This window comes from Myodes glareolus, chromosome 3 (genome assembly GCF_982192425.1).
Source record: "Myodes glareolus chromosome 3, mMyoGla1.1, whole genome shotgun sequence".
In the NCBI taxonomy this organism is placed as follows: domain Eukaryota; kingdom Metazoa; phylum Chordata; class Mammalia; order Rodentia; family Cricetidae; genus Myodes; species Myodes glareolus.
The window spans coordinates 79,445,350-79,467,571 of NC_142028.1; the positions used below are offsets into that span (position 1 = coordinate 79,445,350).

The 22,222-nt window shown below is 47.5% G+C and overlaps 1 pseudogene across 5 annotated transcripts in view; it reads left to right on the top strand.

Moving 5' to 3' along the window:
• The window catches only part of LOC125412537 (huntingtin-interacting protein K pseudogene), a 75,458-nt pseudogene that overhangs the window by 41,804 nt on the left and 11,432 nt on the right, over positions 1-22,222 (top strand). The window contains exons 2-4 of one of the 5 annotated variants that reach the window (XR_015737531.1): positions 323-498; positions 1,863-2,002; positions 9,062-9,376. The product of XR_015737531.1 is annotated as a huntingtin-interacting protein K pseudogene, transcript variant X4 (transcript). Of the gene's footprint in view, positions 1-322; positions 499-1,862; positions 2,003-3,423; positions 3,498-9,061; positions 9,377-9,594; positions 9,770-22,222 lie in introns of those variants that run through there. The other 4 variants (XR_015737532.1, XR_015737529.1, XR_015737530.1 and 1 more) reach the window with 4 other exon arrangements.

Below are 22,222 nucleotides of genomic sequence, written 5' to 3' on the forward strand. Positions count from 1 at the left end.
AGTCTCCAACATCCAGCCCGACCTCCCTATCAGTCTTCTGTATCCACCATGATCTTGCATTGGATTTCCAATGTCCATCATAACTTCTACAGTCTCCAACATGTAGCAAACCTCTCCTTGAGTGACCCTTTGGCTTGCTCTTTCTTTGGCTCAAACTACATCATCTCTTACCTGGTATAATCCTGGGCTCCTCATCGCCAACCTGCAGTACTTTTTTTATTTTTTTATTTTTATTTTGACTCCTGAGTGGTATTTCTATAACAGAAAAATCTTTAGGAACTGAATTTTGTGGGTACCTAACATCACCTCTAATTCTTGTTAGGGCTGTTCTGGGGCAAGCACAGCCGAAGAAGTTCTGAGCAGTCACGAAGACTAGAGCTAGGACCTGTAGGAAGAACAGAAAGAACAGGTTCCCGCTCTGAGACTGAACCTGTTCACTAGAATCCACTTACCAGAGAATTCCGTGCTACAATGGGCTGCTTGGGCCAGGAGAGAGAGGTGAGTAGTAAAGTATTCCTAGGTGCCCCAGACTCCTCTGCTTACCTAGACAGAGGGTGCTTAGGGATCAGATCCAGGCCTCCCATTCCAGCCAGGTCTGAAGGCTGCCAGCACTGCCTTCAGCCTCTATTTCCACTGTTCTTTTTGGGTAGAAATAGTGTGAGAGTTTAAAGGCAGCTGATCCCTTTTCAGAGACCAGTACTTGCTGGTACTTGCTGGTACTTGCCAGGTGGTCTCTCCTACTGAGAAATCATGGAACTGTGGCAGGGGAAAAGCGGCACTCGAGTTACTAGAGTCCGAGAGTCCCTCTCCCCTGCTTCAGAGAACTCGTAGATAAGAGGAGCATCTGGGCGAGGTGAGATCCTGCTCACCCCACCCTCCTGTCTCCCTTTGCTAAATGTGTACAGGAAAATTTAGTTGCCTTATCTGACTAGGATTAGATTTGTCACCCTGGAGCTTGAAAGGCCAAGGGAGGGAACTAATGGTCCATTCAGATGCCCTTAAAGGCTTTCAGCTGTGGACCACAGGACATTGTTCCTACTGGGGTACCAGTCCCAACCCCTACCTGCATGGTGGTGTGGGGCTCTGCTTGGCTAGTAAAGGAGCCTTGGAAATTGGGACAGCAGCTGGTACCGCAGAAGGTGGAAGGGTTAGCTGGAGAGGATTCCAGGAGAGTAAAGAAGGCAAGAGACTGAATGAGGCAAAGGCTCTCCGTTTCAGAAGGAAATCCCTCAGGGCAGAGTCCTTATTTCAAATGTGATGAGTGTATGATCTGATGATTGGAGAGATGCAGGGTTAAAACAGATCGTAGTCCATTTAAAAACGTACCGATGCTTCTTTAAATTTCACAATGAGTCAGACCTAGCCTGTGTCTCCAAGGAGATCACAGTAAACACAGGATGACACCACAGTTGTCATTTAATCTCAAAAGATAGAAAGGGTGTGACCCCCCAAGCTGGAGACAAAATGGAGCCAATGTCTCAAAGAGGGTTAAGGGCTTCTTCCCTAGGGATAGGAGATTTCCGAATATTTCATGGATCACAAAATGATTTGATATGTGGGCTCAGTGTTGAATTGCTGCTTTATAAATTGGATTTTAGTATGGTTAAGATATAGTGGGCATAAAACTTCAGGAAAAGCTTATAGAAGAAAGTAGATTCCAGTGTAATCCGTGTGTGTGAATTGAAAGCTTGAAGGGGAGGGCACTCCATGAAATCTCTTCTTCCACTCAAGCCCTGCCAGATAGCTCACACACTTCTCACGAACACACACTTAGGTTCAAGGAGTTCAAAGCCACAAAGCCACAGTGGCAGAGCTGGGCTTTGGTGACAGGGACCTGATGTGAAAACCACTGTGATCTCTAGGATATCACGAGACACAAGACTTTCCAGATCTGTCTTGCGGAAGGACCCCCTGGGTACTCCTGGTGGAACTCAGAGACCATGGAAGCAGAGATTAAAAGCTTTGAGTCTGGACAAGAAATGCAGAGGCAGCAGAGCCAAGGGTGAGTACCATGGAGAAGTAGGTATTGTTTGTGGTGAGAGGGAAAATGTTTGCTCAAAGGAAGAGAGGAAAAGAGACAGGGAAGAGAAATGGGGCCTGTAAACAGGGGACTTTGGTCACTGGATCCAACGTTGATCACACTCTCATGTTCCTGGGATAGAACTGACACCAAGAATTATTTGCTAGAAATGTTGTAAACCAAGAAAATGCACAACAAAGTTGGAGTTAACAGGGGAAGTGATTTTTGCATTATCTGTCTTTGCTATGGCGCTGTAAAGACGTCTATAGCAAGCACTTCAACTATAACACAATGTCTACTGGCTACTTACTTTGTGGCAGGCACCTTTCAAGATTTTGTGTGAATTAACTCATGTAACTGGACAACATCCCCATGAGGTAGGGACTGCTATGGATCACCTGAGACCAGCTGTAACTGTGCACTGTGGAGGAGCAGCATAGAATCTCTGGGTCCCAGTGTTTGCATCTATAACAGAGAACTGAACATGTCCAGTGCATGGAAGAAATATTTATCTACTCCTTAGATACATACTAACATTTCATAGGATGGATGGTGTAGATTTTCCTGAGTTGGAAAGTCCCCTCCTGCCAATACGCACTGCTTCTCTGACTCACAGGGTCTGATCTCCAAGTGGTAAGCTTTTAAGCAGCCTTTGAGGTGAGAAGGCACTCCCCCCCACACACACACAAGGTTATGCTTTCCTTTATGCTAGTGTCAGCCCTTGGGCAGGGTGGATTCCTGACTTCCTGGGTGGTATGTGCAAGGCTGTGTCGGCTTGTCTGAGAGCCAAGTGCGGATGCGGAGCGCGTGCGCCTCATGATGCTGGCTTGGGGGGTAGCAGCTTCTGTTTGTGTTAGTGTGAACACAAGGGCCTTTTGCAGCTGGTTGCTGGCCTTTGTGGTTGGTTGTTCCTACAGGAGGATTATCTGGCCCTTCAGGGAAAATTATCACTCAGCTAAGGAAGTATATGCTGGAAAGTTCCAGTTGTGAGTGTTAGGCAGTGGGTACTCTGTGAGTGTTCTTTGCAGGCTGGCCCCTAGCACTCACTCTGCTGTTCAGGATTTCTGCACAACCTTTGATAGGATCCCTGTGATAATGTCTGCTGAGGTCCTGGCCTTGCATTTGGGCCCAGCAGCAGGGAAAGGTGTGAGGAAGTTAGTGGTGCAGAAGGGTGACTCTGGGGCACAAAGGAAATGGGGGGAAAGATGTGGTAAGTAGGGAGATTAGGCCAATGAGGTCATCGGGCTTTCTCTCCTGCCACTGGCACTTACAGACATTGTGCTGTGTAGCTGGTGTAGGAGGTTTTTCAGTTTGTGTGTTGATTTTATTGGTTGAATAAAGAAGCCGCCTTGGCCTTTTGATAGGGCAGCCCTTAGGTGGGTGGAGTAGACAGAACAGAATGCTGGGAAGAAGAGCAGAGTCAGGCAGACGCCATGAAGCTTCAGCCCGAGACAGAAGTAGGATAGGATCTTTCCTGGTAAGCCACCATCTCGTGGTGACACACAGATTATTAGAAATGGGTTAAACTAATGTGAGAGAGTTTGCCAATAAGAAACTAGAAATAATGGGCCAGGCAATGTTTAAATGAATACAGTTTCTGTGTAATTATTTCAGGGCTAAGCTACCTGGGTGAAAGGACACAGCCTGCTGCTTGTCTTACTGTAGGTAGCCAACACAGTCTCTGATAGCAAATGTATGAGGCTCACTCACTGCAAGACCCTTAGATTCCGGTTGCCAGGTCAACGCAGATCAGAATAAGCAAGGTCCCTATGAACATGGAACAGAGGCAGGTGGTGAACGGTTATTTTTATTGTCAGACTGTTGACTATATTGCAGTCAGGATCATAGCCCCTCTCCTGCCCTAGGAAGAAAGTATCCTAGGCTACCTTGGAGTTGGAACTATTCTCAGGAAAGCCCAGCTCATCCTGACCTGTCAGACCTGCTACATCCTCCCCCAAATCCTCAGTGGAACAGCCCAGCTAGAGTCTGTTTGCACAGCTGGGCTGGGATGGCCCAGTGGGTGGGGAGGGGCTGCCCTCTAGATCCTGAAGTTCCAGCCAAATATCCATAGGCCAATTGGAAGTAGCCCAGGAGGATGAAAGGAGCCTTGCGTACCCACAAAGGGGATGTGGGCTCACACATGGGAAGCAGCTCTCTTCCTGCTGCCTGTTTCTGCTCTGCCCAGCCCTGGATCCTCTATGCCCCATTTCCTCATCTGTAAAATGGGAAGAACACTATACATCTCAGTCTATTGTGGGGAGTTTGTAAATTAGCCTGATCACTCATGTAAGCAACCTGGCACAAGGGGGGCCTTACTTGTCCGTTCCCTTCTGTTTCTTCTCTGCTTGTCTTTTCTCCTGCTCTTTGTCATTCATTCATTATTCCTGTGCACAACCAGAGGGCCATGGGCAGCAGGCGCTAAGGATGTTGCAGTGAGCAACACGGGCCCTATCCTCACAAACTCAGCTCATATACTCATGACAGAGGGACAGACATGGACAACCCATCTAACAACTGGATGGCTTTTTGGGAGAGGTGATGCCTGAATGGCCCTGAGGTCCACTCAGCTCACTGTGCTCGCAGTCACGTGCCCTTCTTATAGCACTGCCTTTTCTAGGAGCTTTTCTTGGGCACCCTAAGCATCTAGTTGCACCTGAAGCCTCAAAGTCCTGCTCAGAGGACAGTAACGCTATCACTATGATTTGCAAGTCTGGTGAGCCACATCAGGTGTGATGGGCATCAGCTCTGGGTCCAGGTTTGCTTCTGCCTTATCCCTTCTTTCTCTTCTGGGTTTGCCCAGTCTCTCAAGAACACTTATCAGTCTGGGTCCTGACGATTTCTTCGCTGAGCTGTCCCCACCACCCAGAAGCTCTTCAGAAGCTGAGACCTTATCTCATTCACGCCCGTGACCCAGTCCAGCAGAGTCCCACTCCTGAGTGTCCATCAGTAGATGTCTGTCCACAGCAGCACCTCTCAACAGTTTCCTGAGAGCAAGGGGAAAGGGACTAATTTACAGCAGGGGCCTTTCTCTCTGGATTTGACCTCTGCAGCATGATCCCATACTTGCTGGCCTGGGCCCCTCTTTCCCTCCTTTCTGCCGGGTTTTTGTGTTCTGAGTCCGACAGGATGTGGCAATCACACATGTCTAATCAAGAGGACAGGGACTCCTGACTCAGTCTTAGTAGAGGATGAGGCCAAAGGAGAAATGCTGATCAGCCATCACACCCAGCAACATCAGCAAGGCTTTAGAAGGAGTTTTGGGGACTTAGGGTCGAGATTCAGAGTTGCTAGGAGGAGTGTCTTAAAAAGTGAAGCAGATACGGACAATCCCTCTGTTGCCAACATGTGGCTCTCTCTGTCTGACTTCCACCTCTAAGTCGCTGCTTCTTCTCCCCATCAGAACTGACTGTGCTGCCCATTTTTCTGGGGCCCATGAGGCTTGAAGGCTAGAGGAGCCTGGGAAGTAGTTCACCCTGGAGAGTGACTGACAGGTTATCAGCAAGAAAGATTTTCTGATGGGAACTTGGTCCAGGAGAGCAATCCCAGAGTAAACTGGCCCTGGTGATGGATGCTGAGATGTTCTCATCCGCCTCTGCTCTCTCTCCCACTCACCCTCTCCTCCACTCAGCTTTCTTGTTCTCTCTTTGGTCTCCAGCCAGTGATTCTGGGAGTAGAAGAGTCAACTAATCCATCAGGCAGGGGTTGCAGGGAGGCTGAGGCCATCAGTTCATGAATCAGCTGAGCCCTGTTGCTCTTGTCAGATACAGAGCAGCGGCATCTGGAGTATGCACCCAAGGGACACTGACAGAGAGAGAAGACCTGGGCTCAAATCACTGTGTCACCACCCACCAGCTTGGGACCTTGGATGCACCACTTGGCTTCTCTATGATTCAGTGTTTCACCTTCAAATAATGACAGTAGAAACCACTTTGCTTAACGTACTGAGAAGATCAAGTGAGAGAGGAGAGAGAGAAGAGAGAAGGGAGAGAGAGAGAGAGAGAGAGAGAGAGAGAGAGAGAGAGATTGATTTCAGGCAGTAGAAATGACCATGACTGAGTACCAGCAGGCTAGTTGCCAAGTCCAGTTATATCCAAGTTTTCTAACTTGTATACTTTTGTTATATCATGTAAGTAAGCAACTCGTACTGACTAGTTCTAGCTTACAGCCTGGTCTGGAGGCAGAAGAATAGACCAAATGAACTTGAATCAGCTCCTCGGTGTCTACCTGATTCAGCTGCAGGGACTGAAAACACAATCAGATCAGCCCCTGGTTGTTCTGTTTAAATGACTGGGCTGCCAGTGTGACAGACAGTGATGTGGTGTACCTTTACAGAGAGATCACTAGAGCCTTACTCAGTGTGAAGGGTGTGTTGTTTATTATGAAGCAGAAGGGAGCAGGTGTTGAGGCTCAGGAAAGAAACAGAACTAAGCTCTAGTCCTCAAAGAACTTGGAAGCTCTTTGGATATGGGAGATACCCATCTAAGAGACCTTAGGCGAAGATGTACGTAAGAATGTTCAAGATGCCCAGTCTAGGCAGTTCACAATAGAAACCTTAGTATCTGATGACATAGTCAACATTTAATACGTTTCTGTCTCATGAAGGAATAAGGAGCTGAACCAGTTATACATCCTTCTGTACTATCCTTATGCCCTTTGGGACCTCCACAGCCCTCGTAGCTTTGATAAGATCTCTTCTGAGCCACAGACCGCTCAGATGCTCTGCAGTTGGCTGGCATGTGTGTCTACTGTCCCTGCCAGTGAGAGTCTGCAGCCCCTCTCCCCTGGGTCAAACCATCAAACTCAGACAGAAAACTTCACCCTTCTCCCTTTTCCATGAAAATCTAATTACATAGGGATTTTTTTTCTTGGCTTTTGTCACTTTGCTGAGGATTTGACCATTCATCAGGAGGGATCTCAGGTTCTGCCAACAGCATAGATTGGCCCTAGGGAAGAGTTCCCACTTCCCTAGCTTTAAGTTCCTGACCTGTGACTCTCTACCGCCTCCAGAGATGTCCAATCCAGGGATCTCCCACTAGTTTACCCTCCACTCCAGCTTTTCTTGTAGGAGGACTGCCGATTTACTTTCTGCTGATCAAGAGAATTCTAGGGAAAACAGTATTCTTCATTTTCCCTCTCATATTGGTATCTCCACAAAGACTCCAGCCCGGGGGTTCCCAGATGAGTCCAGAAAGGGCAGAGAGGCTTGTTCAGATTCAGGATAGAGAAGTTCTATCCAACACTGAGACCTACATAGACTGCCTCCTGCACTCTTTGTCTTAGGAGGTGTGCTGTTACAGGGAGCTCAGTGAATTGATGTAAATTTCCATTCATTTATTCATTCATTCATCCACCCGTTCATCTATCCATCCATTCTTTCATCAAATAGGTATCTCCAACTCCAAAGGGTGTGTAAGTTCTTTGAGGACTAGAGCTTTGTGTAGCTGTTAAGTTCTCACTTATCTTTGTGCCTCAATTTTCCCATTTTCCACTAGGGGCATGGAAAGGTGCCTCGGGAGTTATGACTAGGTGCTCTCTTAAGGTCTCTGGGACTTTGAGATCCTGTACTTTTTGATGTATCAAGAGCAGCAGGTTCTTTTCACTATCATAGGATCTGGGTGTTAATTATGGAGCATTACAAACGAGTTAGTGGATCCTTCTACCTCTCTGGCTCTGGATTGGGTGGGGTCCTGTTCAGCTGTAGCTAAGGACGGAGCTATGGAGTGAGGAGAACTTGCCTCCCTCCTTCCTCTGAGTAGGTGAGGCAGGCCCTATGTGTCCTGTGCAGAGGGGGTGGCCCTTCCCAGCCTTGTAGACAGGACAGCAGCAGGACAGTGTGGCCTTTACAACTGGGGGTTGAGTGGTGGGAATGAGAGAGCATCTCCAGCGTTCTGGTACTGTTTAGGGCTGGAAGGAAAAGCCCTGCTGTTGTGATGAGCCTGAGGTATGAGTGGAGCCTTCCTCCAACAATGTAGACTTTGTGGAAGAAAGTGGAAAGTCAACACCCTGACACTGGGGATGATGCAAAAGTTCTAAAACTTTTCCTTCTCAAGGTCTCAATATTAGTCTTTTTAGAATTGCTATAAGAAAAATGCTTTAGTTTTGCTATTCTCTTTAAAGGATGGAGGTTTGTTTGGCTCATGGGTCTGGCAATAGAAGGTCCAAACAGTACAGTGCCAACATCCCAGTAAAAGTTCCATGACTGCATTAGAAGCATGGTGGAGCAACAGGAAGGAAACGGCCACATGCGTGGGTAGCCGCTTTACAATGGGCTGCATTGATTGGAAAGAACTAGCTGGGGTCCACTCAGGATAGCAGTCTTTTCTGAGGGCTGTGCTCTCATGACCTGATTACCTTGTCCTAGGCTCCAGCTCTTTAAGGCCCTTCCACCTCAACATTATTTCACTGGGGACCAAGTTTCAAATACATAAATGTGGGTGGCTAACACTCAAACGGTATCCAAACCACAGCACTCTCCAAACACTCCTTTAAAGATTAGTAGACAGTTTTTGAGTACCTACCATTGTTGCAGGTTGTGTGCTTGGCAGAAAGCCATAGCAGAGAATAAGAAAGACCTGACAGTACTGAATGGTATCTTCTATAACAGGAAGTTAAGTGATACCTGGGTGTAGATGAGCCAGACGAAGATTCCGGTGCCTAAGTAGGGATTTGCCTAAAGCCAGGGAATGTAGAGCAGACTTGGCAGTTCTAAGGGAAAGAGCTGAAGCCTGTAGCAGGGAGGGAGCAGCAGTCACCCAGAGGCCTGAAGCACTCTCCCGGGGGTGTGAACCACCAGCGAAGGCAATAGGAGAGATAGTGAATGAGTGTGGTGTGTGACGATGTTGCTGAGGCTGCAGAGAACAGGGCTCATATCATGTCAGAATGGAACCATGCAAACACTGTCCTGGAGGCTGTGATACTGAACTGTAAACCCTCAGAGGGGAACTAAATGTGCATGGAACACAAGGACATTGAATCATGGGGTTGTGATGTGGGGGTTTTCATCATGGTATTCAGTTGGATTTATCTCTTTTTGTATTGGAGGCTCTTCTACTTGAACAAAGTCATACCCACTCCAGCCTCCATGGTACTTCCTTCTTTCTCAAGTGGTCTCCTGGCTTTCCCATCTGGAGAAAGCCCTTCAACTTAAAGAGCAGCCTCATGTGACTGGCAGAGATCGGTATGCCCATCAGGATGGCAAAGGCTGATGGGATGAAGCACTGGCTGATCTTGACCAAGGATTGTCTTTCTTCCCAATGCTGACTCAGTGATTCAAAGTTTCTGCATAAATAAAAGAGATCAGCGGGTGAAGAAGTGAAGCTCAGGCAAATAAATGGAATTTTGTTTCTCTGGGACTTACGGAATGCCTCTTCCCCTCCTGCTAACAGTTGGTTACTCAGCTCAGCTCTGCTGCTTGTCCTGTACCTCCTCTTTACTCAGCCTTTCCTTTAAATGTAGCATCTGAATTTGCCTTAGTGTTAACAGTATTTCTTTTATAAAAAAAAACTTATTTTTTTTTATTTGTAATTACTTATATGCATGTGTGTCCATGTATAATGATGTGCTTATAAATGCAGGTCCCCATGAAGGCCAGAAGAGGGTGTCAAATGTCTGGAAGTTGGAGTTACACGTGATTAAGAGCCACCTAACGTGAGTGCCAGAAACTGAACTCAGGCCTTCTGCAAAAGCAGTGTGTGCTCTTAATCACCGAGCCTTCTCTCGAGCACTGGGATAAACAGTATTTCTACCTGTGGTCTGGAATTCCTGTTCTAATACTTCATTCATTTGCTCATTCATTCATTCACTCACTCATTCATTCATTGTTCAGTAATTCATTTTCATTCCTGTCTAGTCTGTGTTGGTTTTGGGCAGCACAAACTAAACAAACTCTGATGTGGTTAATGCCCTGACTACGTAGAGAGAGCCAGCCACACCCTAGGTTGGAAGATAAAGAATAAAGGTCAAGGAATGAGGGGAAGTCTTCAGTGGAGGTGACACCTCAGCTTATACCTGAGGATAATAGATTCGGCTATGCTGGGGAAAGAGAAGGACCTCCCAGCAAGAGAACAGCAAATGCGACCCAGAAGCTGAGGAGAAGGTCCTTCCAGAGTGATTCCAGACTGATACCGTGTGACCAGAATGTGTGGTTAACAGGACAGCAGGTTTACAGGCTCATGTGGACCACATTCCCAGGGTTCTAGGAAGTTAAGATAACTTATCCCTTCTTCCAAAAGGAGTGGAGAGCCATGAGGGATCTTGGACTATTCACTGTAGAGCAAATATGACCATCCTTGTTTTGGTCTTGCACTGGCAGCTCAGATTCCACAGCCTCCTCTGCTAGCTCATCCTGCAACCTTGGACCTGTCCATTGGTCCAATCCTTCTCAACATTCTCTATCCTTCACAGCCTCTCTCTAGCCCCTAGCCCTAGGTCTCTGTATCTGCGAAATAAGGTACCTGGACTAGGCAAGCATTTAAAGGAGCTGCTTCCATTCCAGGATATTCGATTGGATTAGTCAATCCACTAATAAGCCAACATTTACAAATCTGTGCTGGGCATTGGATGAGATGACGGGGATACCTCTTGCAAGAGCTCACTGGTAGGCAGATGCACGCATCTGTGTCCACAGCACAAAGAAGAATGAGCTCAGAACTGTAGGAGCACAGCGGAGCAAGTGATTCATTCTCCCTCGGGGATCTGGAGGCGGCAGATGATCTAGGCCTTGAAGGATGTACTGGAGGGTGAAGATAGGGCCTGCTTTGTTCAGGGGTAATGAGTCACCTGGGGCCTGGAGACCAGAGCTGGGTACCCAAGAGGCCCTTGGATACCAGGCCAAAGGGGTGTGGTCCACTCTCTGCAGGGTGTGGGGAGTCTGAGAGATGTTAGGAAAGAGAGGTGGGTTTACTTGCTCTATCATTGGGGGCTGCAGAGGATTTTGTTTCATTCACTGTAGTCAAATTCATGTGGTGTTGGCAGAAAAGGAGGAGAATTTCCCAGTCTCAGCTATAGACCAGATCCAGGGCTAGGCTACTGAATACTTGATCTTTTATTATTATTATTATTATTATTATTATTATTATTATTATTATTATTATTACCTGTATGATTTCTCTGCATGTCTCTGTGCACCACACACATGCCCGGTGTCCCAGAAGGCCAGGAGAAGGCATCAAATATCCTGAAACTGTAGTTACAATTGGTTGTGAGCCTTCATGTAGGCACTCGGAATTGAACCCAGGTCCTCTGAAAGAGCAATCAGTGCTCTCACCTGCCGAGCCATCTCTCCAGTTCCTAATTGATCTGACTTGTCCTAGTCCTGGTAGCAACTGCCCAAGATGGAGTTAAAATAAAGTGAGATGTAATAATAGCTTAATTGAACAGTTAGAAGGTGGTAAAGCGAGGAAAGCAAGTTGGTTTAGGACCACTCCAGAGCTATGATGTTCCTTCCAGTTCATTGTCTTGCTGGCCAGGCCTCTTAGATCAAGGTGGTTGTTTTCCCCCAGACCTGGTGCCTGTGTAAACATGCTGCATCCAAGATGTTTCCTGATGGTGACAGTGGGGTGTGGAGAGGAGCACGTGCTAGAGATGTGAGGAAGGACCTCACATCTGTCCTGGATGCCTTCCAGGAACGGGCACCAGGCACCCCACAGCCCTGGATGGGAATAAACTATTGAACCCTCTGCAGAGATAAAAGGCCTTATCTCCTCCCAGCCTTGAGTGTTGGTAGATGGGACCTCTCAGGCTGAACTCCGGATGTCTCAACTTGCAGCTGTGAGGAAAAGCTGTCTGGATAGAGTGGGATGGGGTTGGGCCTTCGTCCTGTCCTTCTCTAGGGGATGCCCAGCACAGCCATTCAACTCTTCATCAGGGAAGATCTAGAAGTGACCTGGAAGAGGGCTAGGTCCTCCTGCCAGCCCTGTCAGTTCTCTGAAATGCAGTTGTGGACAAACTGCTTCTCTGAGACTCAGCTCTTACACCATGGGCACAAGCTGCTGGAGGCACCAGGGATACAGTGCTTCCATGGGTGCTTGTGTTGGTCTCACATGGAGCACGCCCTTTTTAAATGGATCTCATTGTAGCGGTGTGATGAAGTCAGGCTGCCTGCATCCACATGCCAGCTCCATCCTCTCTAGTTGTGGCTTTGGGCACAGCAAGTGTTCCCAAAACATTTACTTCACTTGGAAACGTTGGTCTCCTCTGGTCAAAAGTGAGGATGATCACGAGGTTGACATTGGTTACTTTGTGTGAAATGCACAGGGTGATGCCCAGCAGGCTGAATAGCAAGGCATAAGAGTCCGTAATTTACTGTTGGAGTTACTCTCTAGTTCCCCTTCTGACTGCTCACCTGGGCATCCTCCTCCTGTTCCCATTCTTCTATGGGAACCCTAGTGTCTCTCATGGTACTTCTCTTTCCCTGGAGAACCCTTTCTTCTACACCCCTTTCTGTTTTATGTCTCAGAAAGAGAGCTGCCTGGGATCTTTTCCCAGTGGATGTGATAGGGACTCAGCCTTTCTGCCCTTGCTCAGATGAGACAAGAGCGAGATTTCTCTGTCTTGCTATTCTCTCCTGAGTGGTGCAAATGAGCCACTCTTTTCCTAGTACTAGAAAAAAAGTACTAGTACTAGAAAGAAAGGGAAAGAGAGAGAGAGAGAGAGAGAGAGAGAGAGAGAGAGAGAGAGAGACGCACGCACAATTCACACAGACACACAGACATACACACACACGCACGTACAATTCCCACACACACATACATGCACACATACACACACAATTCCTGGACCTCAGATGGTCAGGGCCTCAGCCGGCTTCTTGCTTTATAGTCTTATCTTTTGTGCCGCCACCTCAGTCAAGATTGAACTAGTTTCTCCCTATTGATAGGAATAACACTCAAGGACCTTCCACCTGGGCCTCATGGGTCAGGCTTGGGGAGGGGCTGCCTTGTTCCTCCACACATAGGCCACAGCTGATCTGGCTGGCGCTGAACCCTCGCTATTTGAAGGGATGTTTCGATAACCTCTAACCACGCTGCCCCCAGCCTGCGAAGCCCCACCTGATCACCCTACTCTGGGCCCCTCTTATCTTCTCACCCTAAGCTTCTCATCCATTACTGTCGTCTGGCAACAGGAGCTTTATCTGAGCCCCTGCGGAATGAAATTGATTTCTATGAATAATTGGAATAGCTGGCTGTTGACCCAGCACTGCAGCCACCGGGGTGGTTGGGGCTTCAAAGCTTGTGTCCTCTGTCTCCTCCACTCTCATGGCCGCTTTCTGGTCTAGACCACCCTAACCTTCTGCTAAAATTGGGTTTATATTTTCTGTCTCTCTGCCAGGCTTATGTATCCTGGCATCTGCCAAACATTCTCTGCCACTCATCCCTTCAGTGAGCCCAACATTGATCTGGAACAGCTCACATTCTCCTACAGAATAGTTGTGTCTTTCCCTGGCCTGCCTTTAATGGACCTTTCTGATTTAATTCCAACTTTCCAATCTCTCAAGGTAAGACTTTGTTTTGTGTTTCTGAGTCCCATACGTCCCAGGTTGTTCCCCAGGAGTTTTGAGACAGGGTGAGGCTGTTGAGAGTTGGTTGTGAGAGCCCAGAGGGTCCAGACTAGCCTGGCGATGGTAGATAAACTTTCCTGGAAGAGATAGAGCGTGGATGCTGGATGAAGGGTGAGAACAATAGCCAAAGAAGCAGAGACTGATTGCTGGAAGCTTCCTCTAAGAATTATTTCTCCGTTGTTAAAACCCACACTACTCCACACAATTTTTGCTTTCACCAAGCCCCTCCTGACTAAGCAGAAAATTCTGCCATGAGGCTTCTTGTCACTTTTGACCTTGTATTTGTCCGAGTGGATTCGTATCTCTTTCTGCAACAGGTGGCACTACCTCATCTCCATCCAAGGCCTAGCAGAGGCAGGCATGAAAGAGGCACTGGGGCAATATGAGTGGATGTAATAAGACCCTGCTAGGATACAGTTATTTAATTGAAGCCAAGATAGCTTCCCGTAGGAAGGGGTGCAGACCAGCCTGCACCCACGATAGGAATTCAAGAAAGAGAGATGGCTGTGGGCGGTGGAGGCAAAAAGTCTTCCCAGAAGACTCTCAGTTACTGTCTTATTGATGATCCTCCTGGATCAAAGTACTTTCTGATATCTAGCCTCCATTCAGTTTGCTCCACTGGTCCCCTTTCTCTCTGAGCCTCTCCCATGGCCTCTGGCAGCAGAGAGAAGCTGGGAGGTAGGATGAGAGCATCTTCATTTCCCTACTAATTACAAGTGCTGGGAAGAGGGGTGCTAAATGCCAGATAATTACCCAGCAGGAGATGTGAGCCAGACTTCTGGCTTCTCCTGGCCCCAGGAATTTTACTTTAATGGTTTTCTTTTTTTTCTTCCTAAAATAAATAAATACACAAAAATTTAAAAATAAATGTCTTGGAAAGCATTAAATCCATGAGTCTTTTTCTTCTGTCCCATCCCACTCTCTCCTACTCAGGAAGCCAAATCTAGAGCTCCATGGTAGGTCTGGGGAGAATTTGAGCAGCAAACTTCTTCATATATGTCTTAAACTTGGGGTATAGAATGGATGATGAGGAGCCCCAGTTTCATTCACCACACCTACCCACTCATGAACATACACACACATACACACACACACACACACACACCCCAGCCACCCATTTCAAAGGATGTGACTTGAGCTGTGTATGTCTCTTAGTACTCTGGGGCATGAGGATGTAGGGAGGGGATATTTCAGTCTTCTTCCTAAGACTCCAAGAGCAGTGGGGTGATATAACCTGATTGCTTGGCCTCATTTCGATCCCCCATTTCCCTCCCTATGGCCACCAGCTTCAGACAAGGCTGGAAAGGTACCCGACAGGAAGCTTCAGAGCTGGTGAGCATTCTTGTGGTCATGCGCGGGTACACCGATGCTCTGTTTCTTGAAGCTATTGTAATCTCCATAATACCATTTTCCTCTTCTTAAGTAAACTTGGACTCTAGCCCAAAGAATGTGGCTGGTTTTGCCTGGGGAATGCAGAACTGGAGGCTAGCGAGGGAACATGCCTTTGAAAGGTGGCAAGAGGAAGGAGTGATTAAGGCTAGGATACAGAGGGAAGACCCTGTCCATCCCAACAACACTGGTCGTTGGGAGATCTCTATCACCATCCACAGCCTGAGCTGTGGAAAGGGATGTCTAGCTGAGTGGGTCTCAGGGTGATTCTGCAACAAAGTAGCTCTGGACCACCCACGTGCCTTCATCCTCCTTCATCCTCCTGGCATAGTATCTTTACCACCTGGAAGCTGCAGTTATGGGACCACCAGCTACTACTTCTGTTACCTCAAGAAAGCCACTTCACTGCTTCATGCCTCAGTTTTCTCATCTGGAAAACAGGGATAATCATAATCCATAACTGAGGGGCATAGAGGAGATAAATACATACAGAAATGGGCTCAACATTTCTTTAAAATAAATGCACAGGGATGGCCATGTCTCAGAAAATATATGACAGTTCTAAGCATCTCAGGTCTGTAACATATGAACATTTTTGAGCCACTGAGTTAAAATATTATTGGGATCATGGAATAATAAATTCAAATAATAATTAGTATCCTGAGTTCTTAGAGTCACAGATTTGACCATGGAAGAAAATGACAGTCACATATTCAGGCCTCCAAGACTAGCCACATACTAGTTGCTGAGCACCGGCTCGCTCTCATCTCTGTGTCCCAGTGTCTTCCTTTGGTTTCTATTGCTGATCTAAAACACCACGACTAAAGGCAACACGGGGAGGCAAGGGTTTATTTGGTTTACATAGCCTGGTCATAGTCCGCTAAGGTAGTCCATGGCAGGAACTGAAGCAGACACTATGGAGGAACACTGTTTATTGGCTGGCTCCCACTGCTTGTTCATTCGTTTCTAATATGCCCCAGGATTTACCACCCTTCCACATCAACCGTCAATCAACAACCAAGAAAAAGCCTACAAGTCAATCTGATGGGGCCATTTTCTCAACTGAACCTCTTTTCAGATGACTCTCGCTGATGTCATCATGACAAACTACCACATTCGTAATCTGCTGCCATCTAGGATATCTCCGGCATATTCTTCTCTAAGGCTTGATCTGTCTGCCTTGACCAAAGTCGGCTCTACTTCAGTCTGAGACTGCAGAGCGCATGGTTTTCCTGGTGTGGCTAAGCTATGTCTAAATTACTCCATAGCGAAGACCTGCGTTTTAATAGGGCTTGGCTCAGGGGGAATTCTGTCATTCTTCACAGTTTAGAAGTAGCCAGTACCCTGTTCTCTTCACAGCTCAATTGCTATATTATTCTCTAGTAACAAGTACAAGGAGTGAGTTGTATGTGCCTGTGTGTGCCTATGTGTGGGCAAAGGGGTTGAGAGGGAGCTTTGAGGCTGACTCGCAGAAATTAGAACACTAAGACCAAAGAGACACGAGAAAGGAAGGGGAGTAGCTGGTATATTCCCCGTGGACACGGGTCTGACTCCTGCTGCAATCAGTAGTCACTGAAGTGTGGCGGGATATATACTGGTGACAAGGCCTACTCACATTGGATATCCAGAGTTCCCCTTCCTGCTTCTTCATTTTCCTACCTCATTTCATGTTGGAAGAAGCAAATAGCTTGTGGGTAGCAATCCCATTATCCCCTAATACAAATGTGACTGTAGATTGAAGGCATATTCCCCAGAAGGAGCTAACTGGGCATCTTGGTGAGAATTGGACCTGACAAACAGGGCTGCATATGTATATCCTACATTAAGATATTCAGCTAAGGTATCAGTTGGGACTGAAATCCACAACTCTCTCACAAGAGTCAGCAGCTTATATTTGGCCTAGGCCTGTCTCCAACCAAAGTAAGGGGTCCCCTTTCTTATCTTAACACACAAGATTATTCTAACTCAACAGCAGGCAAGGGCAGAAGAGAGGGAGAATACACAGAGGAATTGCAACTCAGGGATACAGAAGCCAGAAAGGGTAATGGCTATAGGCTCTTTTCCCAAAGACTGCCCTCCTCAGGCCTCCTCAAGACAAAGAAAGGCACTGAACTCCTCCCCTGGAGGAACTGCAGTGAAGGCGGGCCATGAATATCCATGCAGACTAGGAGAAGAGAGATGGGTTAGGGTCTCCAGAAGGCGTTACAGTTCTGAGTTCTGAAGCACCTCAGCTACAGGATCCAGAGGGTCAGCTGAAGTAACAAGGTGAGGCTGCAGAACAGACAGTGGTCCTCAGCGTTTAGCATAAGCATGAAGGTGAAAGGGTTTCACATACAGATATGTGATTACAGGGAATCCGGCAGGGAGGTCCCTCTGGGGAGGTAGGCCCCTGGTTTGTGTGTGAAGATGTTAGATGGATTATTTCTTACTGTGGATAGGAGCTCCTGACTAATTCCTTGATAGAATGAGCCCTCTGGCAGTTATGGAAGTGGTTTGAAGGGATGAGTGGGTGGCACCTAGCCTTGTGTGTTGTCATAGCTCTGTGACACAGTCTACTCTGAGGAGCCTGGCTGAAACCTCTGAGTACTAAGCAAAGCAGAGTTGTGTGAACATCTGAACTGCTAAAGCAGATGGTGGGCATACGGAAGTCAGAAGCACCTGTGTTTCCTCCAGGACGTGACCCTGGAGGGCACAGAGCCCCTTCTACGACATCAGCAGCATTACCCACCCAGAACCTAAACCTGCAGGTTAGAAGCAGCTTGTGACACTTCTGGGGACCTGGAATCCAGGGCCTGCCTAAGTTCACATCAGGACCCAACCCCTGTCTCCTCTCTCTAGATGTTGTTCAGGCAAGCAGTACCACTACAACTAGGTTCTGAGAAGATGGCAGTGATGGTGCACCAGGACAGGCTGCTGATTTCATGGCCTGGCAGACTGGGCACTGGGCATGAGGAGTACAGAAGCCAGAAGAATATAACTGCTAGCTGTCTTGAGCCACAGCTCCACCGGTAACAGGAAGTTTTTCTCCTGCCCACCAGTTCCTGAATGGTTACTCTGAGGCTTAATATTAACTACAAACTGTCTGGCCAATAGTTCAGGCTTCTCACTGATTAGCTCTTCATATTTAAATTAACCATTTCTATTCATTTGCATATCATCATGTGGCCCATGGCTTACCGGTCATGCTCTGGCATCTTACTACTCCAGCAGCTGCTGGCGTCTACCAGTCTCGGCCTTCTTTCTTCCTCTGTTTCTGCTTGGATTTCCCACCAGGTTATATTCTGACCTGCCACAGACCAAAGTAGCTTCTTTATTAACCAATGGTAATAAAACATATTCAGAGAATATAGAGGGACATCATACATCATCCACCATGTGTCAGTGGTCTGACCACTGTCAACCCAAATCCGCAGAAGCTGCCAACCTACAGAAGGAGCTCCCAGCTCAACAGCACTTTTCGCCGTTCAGATGGCAACACTAAGACTGGGCCTTTCCAGCCTATTTTGGGATGCATTTGTTTGGAAAAGTTTCTGGGACGTCTCCTTAAGTATCTCTGGTGAAGTGCAATCTTACACAGAGCCAAGTACCATTTTCTGTAGTCTGTCCGCCTACTATGCTTTCATCATCTGCCTTATTACCAGCTGCTTTTAACCCCAAACTCCTCCCGGACCAGCACCCCTTAGCTCTTCTTTCCCTTTCTCTTGGCTTCCACCCACAGCCTGGAGCCCCGACCCTGGCTTCTCCTGTCGGGAAACAGTTTCATGTTGCGTCAGAAACAGTTTTGCCCATGTGATTGAAGCCAGGGGTTAGAAATCCTGCTGTTAAAAATGGAGAAAGTTCTGTTGTGGGTCTTCACTTTCCTATGGCATCTCTACCCTCGTCTCTAAAATAAAGCAGGGCTGGCTCATTTTATGTCAACCTGACACAAGCTAGAGTTGTCAGAGAAGCAAGCAGGAGCCTTACTTGAGACTGTGCCTCTGTAAGGTCTTGCTGGAGCCAAGCCTGCAGGGCAGTTTCTTAGTTAGCAGTTCACATGGGAGGGCCCAGACCCTTGTGGTCCTGGGTACTGTAAGGAAGCAGGGAGAGCAAATCCAGAAGCAGCACTTCTCCATGGCTGCTGCATCAGCTCCTGCCTTCAGGTTCCTACCCTGTGTAAGTTCCTGTCCTGACTTCCTTCAAAGATGGACAGTGGTGTGGAAGCATAAGCCAAATAAATCCTTTCCACGCTAAGTCGATTTGGTCATGGTGTTTCATCCCAGCCATAGTAACCCTGACCAAGACAAAGGCCGTCTACTTTTTCTATCTGTTCTGCCTTGCTTGAAATGATCCGGTGTTCCCTCTGCCCCTGTGTAGTGTCTCCAGAAGAGCTTCAGTTTGTGTGGTAAACTATATAACTATATATTTAGTTTATCCTAAAGATGATCCCATAAGATAATTCATGTAAAGTTTTTCAATGGAGTGTCTGCATTAAACACTCACTGTCCTTATGACTCTCCCCGCCTGCCCTGCACCCCAAACTGAGTTCCACCAGGAAAGGACTGTGTCTCCTTCAGTTACCAGAGGAAAGCAGCTAATTGTGAGAAAGTTGAAACCATAGTCAAATCCAAAGGGTGACAGTCTCTCTTCCGTGACTCAGGAGCTGTAAGCAATGCTGTTGGTCACCTCCTTGCAATACGGCCCTGTAGTCCAGCAATAAGAGTGAGCCCTCGGCAATGGGGTCTCTCATTGATCCAGAAGGGCAGGTCCATGGCCACAGGACTGCAGCCAGGCATGAGTTCTCTGTAAGAATTATAAGAAATTGGACCATGGTGGGGATGGAGACTCAGTGTTCTTCAGGGATGCAGGCTCTGAGAGGCATACAAGAGGCATGGAATGGACTCAGCAGCTATAAAAAAGAAAGAAAGATTGAAGTCAGAAGGGAAAAGTATGAGGGAATCGGGGAGGATCTAGAGGGGAGGGAATCTGGGGTGGATTAGATCAAAATATTTTATATGCAGGTATGAATCTTAAATTACAAAAAAATTGAATGTTACAAACCAAAGAAAGAAGGCTAGGCATAGTGAGATGTGTCTCGGGAGACAGGAGGGAGCATAGAACTAATGACATGAGCTTGCACTAGGATTAAAGCACTGTTGGCGACCCACACGGGCTGCTCCAGTGCAGGCGCTCAGCTGGGGCAGTCACGTGGGCAGAGTCACCTTTGCCTTTCAGGAAGGTCTCTTTGGCGTGAGGATGAACTTGGAGGATGTGAGGCCAGATAGCTGGTGACAATAATGGTCATTCAGATGACAGGAAATGAGGGGTCAAGCCAGCAACTAGAGGATTACCAGAGGTGGTGGTTCTCATACAGCTGAGCCCTACCATTGACAAATATTTGCCATTCACATCGATAATTAATAATGCCATGAATAATAGCACCTATTCACTGAGCATCGCTTCATGAGGTATTGTCACATTATTTCATGGAACCTTCATCACAGGTCTTATTATCTCTAGCTTACGAATAAGGAAACAGAGCTGGTGTTATGAATGTTTCGGGGATCTCTGACTTGCTGTATGAGTGCTGGAGTCCCAACTCTGGGTCCTTGTGACTGTGGAGAAATCACTCTCAGCTGCAGAGCTGTGAGTACAGCCCCCAAGTTCAGGATTTTTAAAGTGCAGCATTCTGACTCCAATCTGCACAGGCCTCCATATTAACAGCCTTGGAGGAATTTCATGGCTGTCACCTGGGTGGGCACCACTGAGAGACCCAGGGGAACCTGCCCTTGTCCAGCTGGCCCTGGAGGACAGAAGAGAAGGATCTGGTCATCTAACAGGTCACCCAGAAGAGTCCCCAGGAGATTCTAGTATAGTTTTTGTCCTCAGAAATTCCTTCCCAGGGATCCAGGCTGAGGCTGACTCCAGGGATACAAAGGTCGGGGAGACCCAGGGCCCTTCACTCTCAGGCTTTGGCTCCCTACACTGTTAACATCTTCTTTCTTCCAGCCCAGCTTCTTGTGCTGGAGCCATCCCCTTTCCTCCAGAGACCACCATCTCTCAGCTAATTGGTGGAAAATTGCTTGCTAACTGTCAGGAAATCGCCTATTTTCCATCCATTACTGGGGGGACCAGGCCCATAGCTGAGGGGGACTCTGGGTGGGAAGCAGATGCTGATTAGGCCTCGAAGTTAACGACTAGGTTCGAGGACCTCCTCAGGCCGTCCTCCCAGACTGCTTATTAAATCCCTGCGAAGACCCACTGGTAGGAGATATTGGTTACATGGCACGCAGAACTGCCTGAGTGACTATTCATTAGGCCTCGGTTGTGGCAAGGGAGGAGACCAAGAAAAAGCTGTGGCCTGGATCCAGGAATGCTAAACAGCCCCAGAAGTTGGCAGAGAACTTTATAATTGCTGCTATTAAAATATATGTATTTATATAGGTGATTTGTAGGAGGAAAGAATTTCAGTGTTCGAGTGAGATTGCTGCTATGGTTTCACCCAGGATTAAGCTGTTAGAGACTAGATACTAATTAAGGCTGAGGGCCACAATCCCTTCCTAATTAGCTCATGAAGCATAATTTGCTGGGCAAATGCTACTGTTACAATCACCCCGAATTTGTCTGGAGTTCTCCATCCTCCAGGTGGACTGGGTAGACTGATTTACCCAGTTGCCTGAGCAGGAGGGGAGGTTGGGAGAGAAGGCTGGTGGGCTGGGGTTCTCTCCCACTCCTGCTTCCGATTGGGAAGGAAGGGGCTTTCAATCTTTGGTTCCCTCGACTGTGATGGAAGGAGAATCAAAAGAAAAAGGCAGGCTGTGCCTGAGCAGCCTCGTTCGGTGGGGCCTGCTCTGAGACCCATGACATTGCGGAATAGTCAGCAGTGGTCTAACTGATGCTCAGAACCCGTGAGTCCCTGTGGAGAAACCTGGAGGCCTTGCCTAAGAAAGCCAGGGAGTTCTGTAGTGGCTCCAAATCAGAGTTATCAATAGTTAGCTTTCTGAAGAGCAGGAAATGTGGGGACCTGTCAATGCCTTTGATGGGCAGGCACACCCAGCAGTGCTTCCTTGCAGGAGACCCCAGGTTGTCCCCCCTACTCTCTGACCTGTCCATCTTTATCCATGAATACTCTGTGGCCATTGCTCACAATCTGCCTGATTCAGAAATCCTTTCCCAATATTCTCTGCCTTTCTGTCTACCAAACTCTTCTCCACTGTTTTAGCATTTGTGTGTGTGTGTGTGTGTGTGTGTGTGTGTTCATCTATAAAAGCATGATCATC